The 12723-nt window shown below is 46.1% G+C and overlaps 1 protein-coding gene across 3 annotated transcripts in view; it reads left to right on the plus strand.

Moving 5' to 3' along the window:
* SH3RF2 (SH3 domain containing ring finger 2) overlaps positions 1-12013 on the plus strand; it is a 127543-nt gene extending 115530 nt beyond the window's left edge. The window contains exon 11 of one of the 3 annotated variants that reach the window (XM_047731156.1): positions 11313-12013. The gene's annotated coding sequence lies outside the window, so the exon portion shown is untranslated. Of the gene's footprint in view, positions 1-8202; positions 8978-11312 lie in introns of those variants that run through there. The other 2 variants (XM_047731157.1, XM_047731154.1) reach the window with 2 other exon arrangements.
* Positions 12014-12723: the final 710 nt, after the last annotated feature.

Raw genomic sequence — 12723 nt, forward strand, 5'->3', positions numbered from 1 at the left:
CTGACTCACCATCCAGCAGTAATTGTCACCATTTATTGAGCACCTACTATGTACTACAAACTTCACTTGCATTATGCCATCTAATCCTATCCAACCCTATGAGGAGAGGTTTTGCATTATCCTGTTTTAGAGATTACAGTTAAGGCTGAGAGGTCAAATGACCAGCCCAAGGCAACAAGGACTAGAATCCAGAACTCTAAGCCCAGACCTTAATCTTAAATCACCGGGTCCCTCTGTTGCGACTATTAACACAAAACATGGTTGAGGCTGGAGAGGATACACAAATTGGGCATGTGCTTCTGAAATCACAGGGATGCAGGTAGGGGCAGGGTCAGAGGATGGTTTAATTCAGAGGGGCCAGCCCACCCAGATTAAAACTGTCATCAAGAAGTAGTGGTGGGGGGCGCCTGGGTGGCTCAGTGGGTTAAAGCTTCTGCCTTAGGCTCAGGTCATGGTCCCAGGGTCCTGGGATCGAGGCCCGCATCGGGCTCTCTGCTCGGCGGGGAGCCTGCTTCCTCCTCTCTCTCTGACTGTTTCTCTGCCTACTTGTGATCTCTCTCTCTCTGTCAAATAAATAAATAAAATCTTTAAAAAAAAAAAAAAGAAGAAGAAGAAGAAGTAGTGGTGGGAAGGAAGGTAACTGAGAGTATTTTCTACGGAGATATCCAAAAAGAAAATGTACCCCTGCTCCAAGGGCAGCCAGACACAACCAAGCAACTTGAAAAAGAACCGAAGCTTGCAGTGTGGTTCTGGATCATTGACGTCAAAGCATGATAATTATTTTGCATTCCCTAGATCTCTCCCTCTTCATGAGTTTATTTCTGGTTTTGCCTGTTCTCACTCTAAATGATACAGAACAGAGACCCAGAAGATGGGGGTATGATTTCCAAAATGACCCTCCACTTTCATCTTCTCTGTGGGAACAGGAGGACTCAGAGCAAGAACATCTTCCAGCCTTCCATGCCGGTATTTATCCAAAGTTCAAAGGCGACAGCTTTCAGGGGTAAACACACACCCACAGATGCAAGCTAATTATGCAGATAGGGTCACTGCTGGATGGACAAGAGCTACTAAAGACTAAAAAGGATGCTAGCCAAGACCTGGGGAGAAAGGCAAAAGGCATCTGCAAAAGCCATTTTGTGAATCTTCAGTTAATGCTATTAGAATCAGTGCTAGCATGACCGATAGACTGGATGAAGGGCATTCGTGACATCAGAGTTTGACTGCTGTAGGTCACATATATTCTGGAGGCCAGAGCCATCCTTATGCCCTCCCCAATGAACACAGTGACTCCCTGGACACCCAAGAGGACTGTGAGAGCTGGTGGCATTCAGCAGACCTTCACAAAGAAAGCAAAAAGCAAGTTGACATCTGAAAGTAAGGAGGCAACAAAACCACCTGGAGGACTAAGGAGGAATTCAAATCAGTAGCACCGTCAAAGGGTGGTACCCACCCCTTCCCGGCTCCCAGTTCTTTGGAAAGATGTTTTACATCTCTGTCAAGGAGAGAGCTGGAAAAAAAACTTCACTCCCTGAAGAGAACGTGTCAGTCATAGCTCTAGTGAGATAGCATCAGCTTCCATGACAAGGAGCAGAACAGTCGGTCAGAAGGGGCGGCACTGGTTGGAAGGGAATTTTAGATATCAGAGTCATGTTTCCAAATATCCCATTCTGCACATTCTATTTATGAGCTCAATCCTTTTTTAAGCTTAAGCTCTTTTTAGATGTTGGCAATTCTGAGAGCCTAAGGCGTCTTCATCATGGAGACCTCCAACAAAGGACTAGACTTTAAATTGGGTACCAGCTAGGTACCCAATCCACTAGAACATTTTAAGGTATGGAGAAGCAATATAATAATAATAGTTTGGGTAAAGGGTTTTGGAACCAAGTCATCTGGGTTTCTGTCCCAGCTTTGTCACACCCTAGTTATGTTTCCTTTGGCAAATAACTAAACAAACTTGGATAAGTTACAACACCTGCCTAAACGTTTTCCCATCAGTAAAATGGGTATCAGAACCTCCACCTCATCGGGCTCTCAGCAGGATTAAGTGAAATCATGCATGTACAGCTCCGACTGTTGTATGAGTACATCAAAGGGTTCAATAAATGGTAGTTATTAACCAATAAACGGATATGGAGGCACAATTCAAAACCGGAGAGTACTGTAAAAACACAGCTCTGTCATACAAACAGAAATGAGAAGGGGAGAGAGCAATAAGGGAGTGTTTCCGTTGTCAGGGGGCTTCAGGGAGGAGAAACATGTTCTGAAAGACGTTAACATGGAAAAACGCTGTTAGCCGTGTGGAGAGAAAGCACCTGGGCTCTGGGTTCCTGGGTTCAAATCCTGGTCTTCTTAGCTCTCTGACCTTGGACCAACTACCCTCTCTGAGACTTTCTTGACTCCTCTAAAGAGTGGCAACAACACCTCAGCCCTTCACAGGGTCAGAGGGAACGTGAAGGGAGCAGGGAGGCCAGATGCTGGTGTGCACAAGGAGTCTAGAAGTGAGAGCTGCTGGAGAAGTCTGCGGGCGTGACAGAAGCTCGAAGGCAGGTGAGCTGCGGAACCGCTGAGTAGAACAGACACTACTAGCTGCCATTCGTTAGCCATGTGCTCCGTGCAGATACTGCGCTAACTTACGGGGAGGGAAGAGCGCAGCCAGCCAGGTAGCCCAAGTTCAAATCCAGGTTCTATGTTGCTTCCCTGTGCCACTGTGGGCAAGTCATTTATCTCCCCAGCCTTTCAGTCCCCTGGCTTATAAGATGCAGGTAGTAGTCGTCGTTCTTGGAGTGGTGTGGTGGGGAGGAAACGAGGGAATGAACGTAAAGTCATGAGCACCGGGCCCGGCACATAGAAAACGCTCTGTGGCATCAGCTACCATGGTTACTCACAGGCATGTTTCCCAGTGAATCCTCACAATTCCATGAGTTAAGTGTTAGGATCCCCTAGTTACTAGATCGAACAACTGAGGCTCAGAGGACACATCACTCATCTAAGGTCATGGTAAGCAAGCAGTGAGGCTGGCTCTGTAAGACTAGAAGTCTCAGATTTTGTTCACTTTTCACATAAGCTGGGAAGCGGCCCGGTAGAGGTACTAATGACAGTTATTTTCAATGTATCGATGATCCTAATGCCCATGAGTCTTTCCTCTTCTGATTGCCCCCACCTCGTCCCCTCCCTTACCTGTTGGAGGTGTGAGGTGCAGGCTTGTCAGTGTGCCGGAGCCCAGCTGCTGAGCACACGGGTGCGGCATCTTTGGGGACTTGCAACTTCTCCAGGCTGACGGTGCTGACGATAAGTCCATTCTGCCTTGCAGATAGGACTGACACAGACATGCTTCCAGCTGGCCAGGATTTCAATGAAAACCCCTCCTCCTAGGTGCCAGGTAATAGAATTACATGCCCCTGGCACACTTTGTAATTCAGAAAATGCATGTGCCAATGAGTCCCTCTCCTGCTGGACACGTCCTGATGACCAAGGGGCTTCAGGCCAGCGTCCTAGCTCTTGCCCTGCCCCCATTTAAAGTCACAGAATATTTTCCTCCTGGGTAGGCATCAGTGTCACCTCACTCATTTATCCATTCATTTCCACCCAACAAACTGCTTGAGCACCAAGCGTGTGACAAAACCTTTTGTACCATAGACCTGGGATACAGCAGTGAACTGTGCAAGGACAGTTCCTGCCTTCGTAAAGGGGAGTAAATGGTCAACACACATGCAGGATGGCTTCCATATGACATGTGTTAGAAAGGAAGCAAAGCAACCAGACAAAGAATGGCTGAGAAGGACGAGCCACATTAGGGAGAGTGAGCAGGAATGGTTTCTCCAAGGAGGTGGCGTGTGCACGGAGACTGAAGATCGAGAAGGAACCAGACAGGCAGTGTCACAGGCGAACAGAAACAAGCTCAAATGTGAAGGATATTCATTCATTTATCCAACATTTTTTTTTTAAGATTTTATTTATTTATTTGACAGAGAGAGATCACAAGTAGGCAGAGAGGCAGGCAGAGAGAGAGAGAGGAAGGGAAGCAGGCTCCCTGCTGAGCAGAGAGCCCGACGTGGGACTCGATCCCAGGACCCTGAGATCATGACCTGAGCCGAAGGCAGCGGCTTAACCCACTGAGCCACCCAGGTGCCCCTCCAACATTTTTGATCGTACAATAAATATGTGTTGAACCAACAATTGCAGAATAGGTTCATCCTCTTTGTTCCTGCCAGAAGGGCCCTTGCACAAGGAGGAGGAGCTCTGGGGAGATGCCTCATGCGTAGAGGCAAATGACTGCCTTTTCTCCAGCCCCACTCCCTATCTGGAAAACGAGGGGACTGGCCCGCACAGCTCTTTGAGCAAGGACTGTGCAACAAGCAAAAAGCAATCTGTCATTTTTAAAAAGCAGTCAGGATGTCTGTTTGGAATGGTGTAGTCAAGGTATGTCATCTGCTTAATTATCATTAGGATATACGTACTGAATTTCCATGTGCACTCACTCACTCACTCTGAGAACATTGTTGCTTGGGAGCCTCCTGCCTCCTCCCCCTCTCCTCCCCACCTCCAGCCCCAAGCTTTCTCTGGCAGAGTAGGGAAGAATCCAGGCTACAGAACTGACATACTTGTAGCCCAGGGGTGACTCGCTATGTGACTTTGAGCAAGTCACTTCACTTCTCTGAGTCTCAATTTTCTCATCCACATAATGGGGAGAATAAAAGAGACCATCTCACAGCAACCATCTAAAGTGTGTGGTGTTTTTTTTTTTTTAATTTTTTTAAGATTTTACTTATTTGACGGAGTAAGCACAAGCAGGGGGAGCAGCAGAGGGAGAGGGAGAAGGAGGCTCCCCGCTGATCAGGAAGCCCAACAAGGGGCTCAATCCCAAAACCCCAGGATCATGACCTGAGCTAAAGCCAGACGTTTGACCATCTGAGCCACCCAGCTGCCCCCAGAGTTATTATTATCCTTATTTTCAGATTAGTGTGTGAAATTATCAGACAGAGAACAAAGAGAGGCAGAGAAGAGAGATTTAGGTCTTTAAGGCAAAGGAAGCCGCTGCAGTGAGTGTAACAATAAGCCCATTTAATGATCTGTCTCCACCTGTAGCATTTTCCATTCTTGGAGATAACCAAGAAGCAGGACCACAGAAACAGTCTTAAAGACGTCTCTCAATTTATCATGATACTTTTGTGCCAACAATTACAGATCCCCTCTATGTACCAGACACTGTCCTATGTCTTATATTTACTTATTTAAACATCTCACCACAACCGTGCAAAGTAAGTACTGTTACTATCCCCCTTTTACGGATAAAGAAACTCGGACCCAGAGCAAGTAAATAATTTCCTCAGGGCCACACAGCTGGGAACTGGTGGAGTTCGGAAATAAACCCAGGCAATCTGACTCCAGTCTGGGCTGCTGACTGCTCGCCACCTCATTTACATTGAAACAGGAAAGCTTTCCTGCAGACATTAGGTTTTTCTACTTCAGATAGACTTGTCTTCTGAGCAGCCAGTAAACAAAGAGTTACTACCTGGCCTAATCCCAAAACCCCTGGCCTGTAGCCCCAGCACTCACAAGGGCTGCATCCCCCAACTACAGCGGGCCAGCCATAGGTAAATTCACACCTCCCATCACGGATGGGATTTTCAGGTGCCTACTGAAATGTCAGTCGATCTTGGAGTTGAAGTTCTTTCTACATCATTTAGCACAACCCGGAAGGCCAGATTAATGTGGCAGCCAGCCTTCCCCTGGCAGTCACTTCCTTATTACTTTCCTGCCTCTGCACTCCCTCTCAGAAGTGCTACATCACAATAAATGCAGTTCAAAGAGCAAACAAACCAGCACCACTTCCTGGAGATCCAGACGCCATCATCTCAAATCGCCTTGCCTTTGCTCTCAGAGGGACACGCTCCCAGCTGCTGACACCAGGCCCGATCTGCAGATAAAAGAAGCCATTTTCTGGGCCCAAGTGGTATTAACCCAGCTCCAAAGGCGCGTGCCCAGGACCAGCACAAACACCAGTTTCGGTAGATGGAAGAGAAGCAGGGTATATCCAACACCAGTGGCTTCCCTTTTAAGGGCTAAAAGTCATGAACAGCAGCATAGAACTCCTGCCCATGTTGGGTGGTATACGGGGAAGAGAGCATAATTGCAAATCCTAACTTACTGACATGGTGAGCTGCAGAATGCATCGCAGTAATCACAGACGTCGTATCCATGCCTGCTTCGCCCGCTGAACGTAAACAGCCACCTGGAGACTCGGACCGCTCTTCCTTGCTAATGCGCCGAATGGAGCACGTCCGCAAATGAGTAAACGCTGCACTGCATTTGCAGGCCCAGCGAGCTCAGGGAAGCTCAGTTTTGAGTCCAAACGCAGCTGCCTGCTGGAAAACTCAGGGCTTCTTCAGGAGTGACTCTCTGCCTTTGGAGAGTGGGGGTTTGGGGGAACCCAAGTGTTTCCCATAAATTGCTGGCAAGATGGGTTCCCATGCCATCCTGCAAAGAACGAGACTATGAACATCACTGAAGTTTCCCCAAAGAGAGAACTGATCTGTTAAATCAGCCAGGAGTGCTCGGAGAGAAAATAAATCAGGCTCAGGTGAAGGCAACTGGGCAACAAATGGCCAGCTCCCTCTCTGCTCACTTCCGGTTTTACTGGGCTCGCATGGGAACTTGCTCATGGACAGGCTCTGGGGCTGAGACTTTCAGAAGGCAAGTCTTGCTAAGCACTCTTGGACCAGTTTCCCATCGGCCTTTAGGCGTCCTTCTGCCCCCCCTCAGCATGAGCAGCTGGGATTTCACTTGTACTGAGGAGGGCCCCGGAGCCAAGCAGCAAAGTCATGGGAGCAGCCAGCTCTTGAACTGGGTGTTCAGACTGCCTGCCCTCACCTGGTCAGAGGCAGCCCGAGTTGTTGCTGCCTTCCTTCTGAACATTCTCAGCCTCGGGGAGAAAAAAGGGGCTGCAGGCCGGACAGGGCAAGAACAACACTGGTTATATACGTGGGGATGGTGGGGATACACGTTGAGTTTGGTCATCCAAGTAGAGTATTTGAGGCCTTGGAGAAATTCTAGGGGCTCATGGATTTTAACTTTGTTTTTGAAGGGATTTCAGGCTTACAAAAATACTGCTGAAATAGTACAAAAGAAATCCTAAATACCCTTCAAAGCAAGATACCCTAGATACTAACATCTTACCAAGGTTTTTTTTTCCTCATATATGGTCTTATATAATATATATTAGTTAACATTACCTAAATATTTAATGTAAATTATATATATATGTAATTTTTCTGAACCATTTGAGAATAAGCTGAAAATCAAATGCCCATCTGTCACTAAACCTTTCAGCCTGTCCCCTAAGCAAGATGTGCTCTTACATAACCACAATACAACGACCAAAGCCAGGAAGGTAACACTGATAAAGAACTGTTAACTAGTCTACAGGTCTGATTTAATTACCCGGCTATGTTTTCTGTTGTCTACTCTTTTTCCTTCACAGGAAACAAAAAAATGTAATATGGTATCTAGGATCCCATCCAGGACCAAATAATGCATTTAATTATCATCTCTCTTTAATTTCTTTCAATCTGGAGCAGTTCCTCAAGATTCACTGTCTTCCATGACCTTCACATTTTGAAGAATATAGGCCTTTTATTTTGTAGACTCTCTCTCCATTGGGGTTTGTCTGATATTTCTCCATCATTAGACTCAGCCCACTCATTTTTGGCAGTAACAGATAATCTTTAGCATCTGATAGAAGTCCCCGAGTCCACGCTATATAAACATAAGGAAAAGCTTTTCCTTAGAGTGCCAACTACTAAATGTAGAAGGAATGATGGAATTTTTTTAAATTACCATTTGGCAGCCACTAGGCTCATACTCGGTTCATACAAGAATCATCAGTAGATATTAAAATTAGTGGATGAAAGCTTGAAGAGCTCAGAGTATTTCCTCTCATGACCCTGATTAATCACAAAGGGGAAAACAGCAACTTGAGAGCAGAGAAGCCCAGTAGAGAACCACCTTCACCTAAGACCACAGTTAGCATCACCAGGAGCAGGGAGCTAGAGGCCCTGTACCTCCCAATAGGATGAACACCTCTTCTGTGAAATGAAAAGAAAGGCTTCTGTCCAAAAGGCTTGATAATTTTAAGAACTATAGTTCTTTCCAGGGTGCGCTCACACAGAATAGAATCTGAAATCTTTTTCACCTTCACAGACCCTGCCTTGGTCATCTTCCCAGAAGGAGCTAGGAACAACTGGGATACGGAAGAGAACACATGATCTGCTTGGATGGAAACTGCTCAATGGGGAGTTTGTGGACCATGTGATAGCCGTCAGACATCAGGGATGGTACTGGAATACCAGCAGGCCGGGCTCTGGGACAGAAGGGCAATAGGAGAAGGAACACGTCTGTCCTCAACTGGAGCATCCGTGGGTGGTGACCCAGGATAGGGACCAGCGCGTGACTCACGGGCTGTTCCAGGTTCCAGCAAACTCCCACCCCTCCTGTTATTCTGTCCTTTTGCCAGAGCCAAACTTTATCTTGCCGGTTTCTCACACCTTGGCACCTAACTGACAAATGAAAAGACCAGACATCACATTCCTTCTAGCTCTGTGACTGGCCAGTCTGCCCAGCTCACCTTTGGAGCAGTGGCGGCCTGACACTCTCCTCTTGGATATTCAAGCCAGAGAGGCCAGTGCCTCTTCACAAAGCCCCTAGCTTTCACCCCCTCTCCTGACTCCCACCCAAGCACCCTGAGTCCTCCCACCACATCTGTGTTCTTTTCCAATCCAATTCCATGCTATCTTTCCCCCTGAAACTGATCGAGAGGGTTTCTGTTAGGACATACTGATTAAAGAAATGAGGACTTGGTACATAAAGGATTTCAGAAGAAAAATCCATGATGTAATGAGAGAGCTACCACAGACTACAGAGAGGCTATTGTATTCTTTTTTTGTCCAGAAACAAGTCATATTAAAGGGCAAGTCATTAGATGATCTTCTATGCCTGGTTTTAAAAACTCTAAAATACAAATTTTACACCCAGCGTGGGGCTCAAACTCACAACCCTGAGATCAAGAGTCACATGCTCTCCCGACTGAGCCAGCCGGGCACCCTACCCTAAAATACAAATTTTAAATGATCTGTGGTGACCAGAGAGAGCCACGGTACCGATAAATTCAAATCAGAAGTACCCTGAGATTCCGAGCCAATATATTCTCATCTTCTGCGCATCTTAAGACATCAGTGAGAATTTCATTTTTTTTTAAAGATTTTATTTATTTATTTGACAGACAGATCACAAGTAGGCAGAGAGGCAGGCAGAGAGAGAGAGGAGGAGGAAGCAGGCTCCCCGCAGAGCAGAGAGCCCGATGTGGGGCTCGATCCCAGCACACACTGGGATCATGACCTGAGCCGAAGGCAGAGGCTTTAACCCACTGAGCCACCCAGGCGCCCCGAGAATTTCATTTTTAAAAGCACACGCTGCCCTGATTATTAAAGACAATGGACAAGAACAAAGCAGTATTTGGATGCATTGGTTGTTTTAAAGTTCAGGATTATAATTTTGCACTGAAACCTCGTCATGAAACTGCCTTTCATGCAGTCTTGTAAGCCTTGTAAGCAGGAGCAAGCAGGAGCCAGACCATGAGCCGAGTGAGAACCATATTTGGTGGTTGCAGGAATGCTTTCTTCTAGGTGAAGCTGCCACGTGCAGGGCTCGGACTAGCACCCATCTCTTGATTAAATGAATAACTGGGACTTTTTAGCCACAACCTCCTCTCAGTTAACCCCAGGGGAAAGTGATAATAAGCAACAATGACCCAAGAGTATTGGTTTTATCTGCCAGGTGATGAGTGAGAAGCTAAGAGGTATGGAGAGACCACAGAAAGGAGAATTCAGGGATGACACTGCCTCTCACACGCGGTCAGGGATGCGTGGCCAATTGTCTGTCATCCCTTCTCTCTTAACTACTCTGATTCAGTGTTTGTTCCCTTTCCTCTGGGATGAGTTCAGGTTTGGTTGGCTCCTCTTTTGTCCCAGCAGCAAAGGATTCAGAAATGCTGCCTTCAGATTCCGGGATCTCCTTGTTACTACCATGAGGCCTTACAGCACACCTATAAATAGGTTTCGGTGACTTCATTTTCCAGAGAAAAGTCATTTGAATGTCAGAGGTGGAAGGAGTTTTACTTTTACAGATGATGCTTGGAAAGGTGAGGGACAGGCAGGCTGCCCACACAAAAGCAAGTTGTATAAAATGGGGTGGTGGGTGGACCACAACAACTTCAAGTCCCCAGAACCCATCAGACCACATGAGCTAATTACAGCCTTAGTTCAAGGGCCTCTCATTCCCCTTTGCTGCTTCTCACATTTTCTTTCTTCTTCATCTCCTGTTCACAGCAACAGGAAATCACCACTCCTAATTTGTACACTTGCTGTTTTTTAAGCCTCCAGGAATTTTCCATGCCTTATCAAGTGGAGGGTTTCATGGAGATTTAGAATCTGCTTAGGCAATAGACCAAAATATTTTTTTAAAACATTAAATGAAGAATCTGGTTTGTTGCCAGCCGAACAGAGGCTTGAGAAAAGCACCCCACTCTCCCTGTTCCCTAAAGTTTTCTGATCCATCTTTGGACTATTGGTTCCACCATATAGATTCCACCATAGAGATTCCAAGAAGTCTTCGGCCAGAAAGTGGTGGGAGAGCGGGGAAGTGGGTGAGGATAAATTAGAATGGCCAGGATGAGGTCAGCCCAGAAATTTACCCTAGAATACCCTGGGATAGTTGCTAACCACAGAGTCTGGGTTTCATCTTCTGGAATTGTTGCTGCTGCTTATTCCGTGGGGCTCTGGGAGAAGGTGTCGTTTAGGGGAAAAAGCAGAAAGACAAAATGGAAGGGGAGAAAAATTCACTCCCCCATTGAAATGCAAGCAGAGAACCTATAGACTCTTGTGTCCTATTTTTTTAAGTACAGTGTTTTTAATAGACCAAAAGAGAATCTTGATGAGGTAATGTGTATGTGAGTGATGTTTATAAAATGTAATATAAAATCCTAATCTTTATGGACTGTTGTATAAGTAAAGCTTAGGTATATAAAATATAGAAACTTATAAAAAATTATTTTATAGAGCAGGGGACACTTAAGGACTTTGAAAGTTTTCATATCTTTGTTCCCAAAACTAGAAAGTTCCAAGGCTGGAAGCTTATTTCCTTAGTATATTCCACTGTAAAGGCAAGAAGTTTGGTCAGGTTTTATAATTTATAACAATCTGTATGGATTACTTTGAAATGTCTGTTGCTTGTGTGTTCATGTTGTTTGCCCACAGGGAGACATCAGAAATTTGTTCCACACTTTGCATCTTGGAAAACCAAAAGAAATTTTCTAGTGAAAAGAAAAATACATAGAACATGACTTCAGTGTTGGGAAACCCTCGGATTTGTACCACTGACAGCTCTTTGCAGGTCTGAGGAAAGGAAGTTTAATACCAGCGTTGTCTCTTATGTCAATATTGGGTGTTGGTTCACTTTTCTCCTGGGAAGAAAGCATGTATTTTGGGTTCCTTTTTCCTCCATCTGACATGTGGAAGAAACCAGAAGTCAGGGCCTTAAGCTGCCTTGCTTTGGGACCACTCTCCACCATCAGCTTTCAAAGAACTGTCCACATCATATTTCTGTTTTCTGTTCCATGATTCCGTGGTAGAACCACTGCTTTTTGGAGCCCACAGTTTTGTTTGGGTTTGTGGCTCTAATGAGTTTGCTTTTTACCAGCCAGACTAAAGAGAAGTCAAGGGAAACAGGAGTCACCTTGCTGGACAGGTCCTCCTGCAGCTCCCACCAGCACAGGAGGCCCACGCCAGAGACCAGGGCCCACAGTACCATCTGCTCTCCACACAGGGAGGGGCCCATCATGCCAAAGTGGAGGCATTACCCAAGTCCCCTCTGTCAGAACTGCGTGCTGTTCCCAGCTGGAAGCTTGTGAAGCCCGATGTGTGTTTTAGCATGGAACAATAAAACCGGTTTAGTTGTCCCTCGGGCCTGGTTTTTTCAGTAGCTGGCTTGGAGGGGGAACATGTTATCACAGATTAAATATCAACATTGAGCACTTGATTTTCCCAGAGGACGTTGGTTCCTGGCAGGTGCTCAGGACTGTCCAACAGAGAGGGCCAGGAGGAGAGGAATCATTTTGTCAGATGGCAATGGCTGAGGATCTGTGGGGATGGCTGCCACAACCTCTCAGAGTTCCCCAGGCTGGGTTCATCTCTGGAGAGCAAACTCCCAGCTTGGATGACCACGCGGGCCCAGGAAGACCTCTTGGCCAGAAGCTTTCTCCGCTTGCTTATTAGTGCAGAGGTTAAGAGCATAGCCTCAAGCACCTGCTGTCACCTAACAGCTATGTGGCCATGGCCAAACCACTTAGCTACTCTGTGGCTCGGGTCCTTTTCTGGAAAAAGGAGCTATAATAGCATCTTCTTGAGGGGTGAAAGGATTAGATGTCTTAAAACACTTAGAGCACTTTGAACAGTGCCTGGCATACACAGGTAGCCACTAAAACGGGTTTCCCACCTTCACAATGTTTGCCACACCTACCAACCACCCACACTGTTATTTACTTAACATTATTTGAATGGATTCCACTTTAATCTAAAATTTAATTGAAAACTTTACATCCCAGGTATAAATGGGAAACTAACATAATTTGCTGTGAACATAAAGTAGCAGTTAAAGAGTTATAACAAC

Source organism: Lutra lutra, chromosome 5 (genome assembly GCF_902655055.1).
Source record: "Lutra lutra chromosome 5, mLutLut1.2, whole genome shotgun sequence".
Lineage (NCBI taxonomy): Eukaryota > Metazoa > Chordata > Mammalia > Carnivora > Mustelidae > Lutra > Lutra lutra.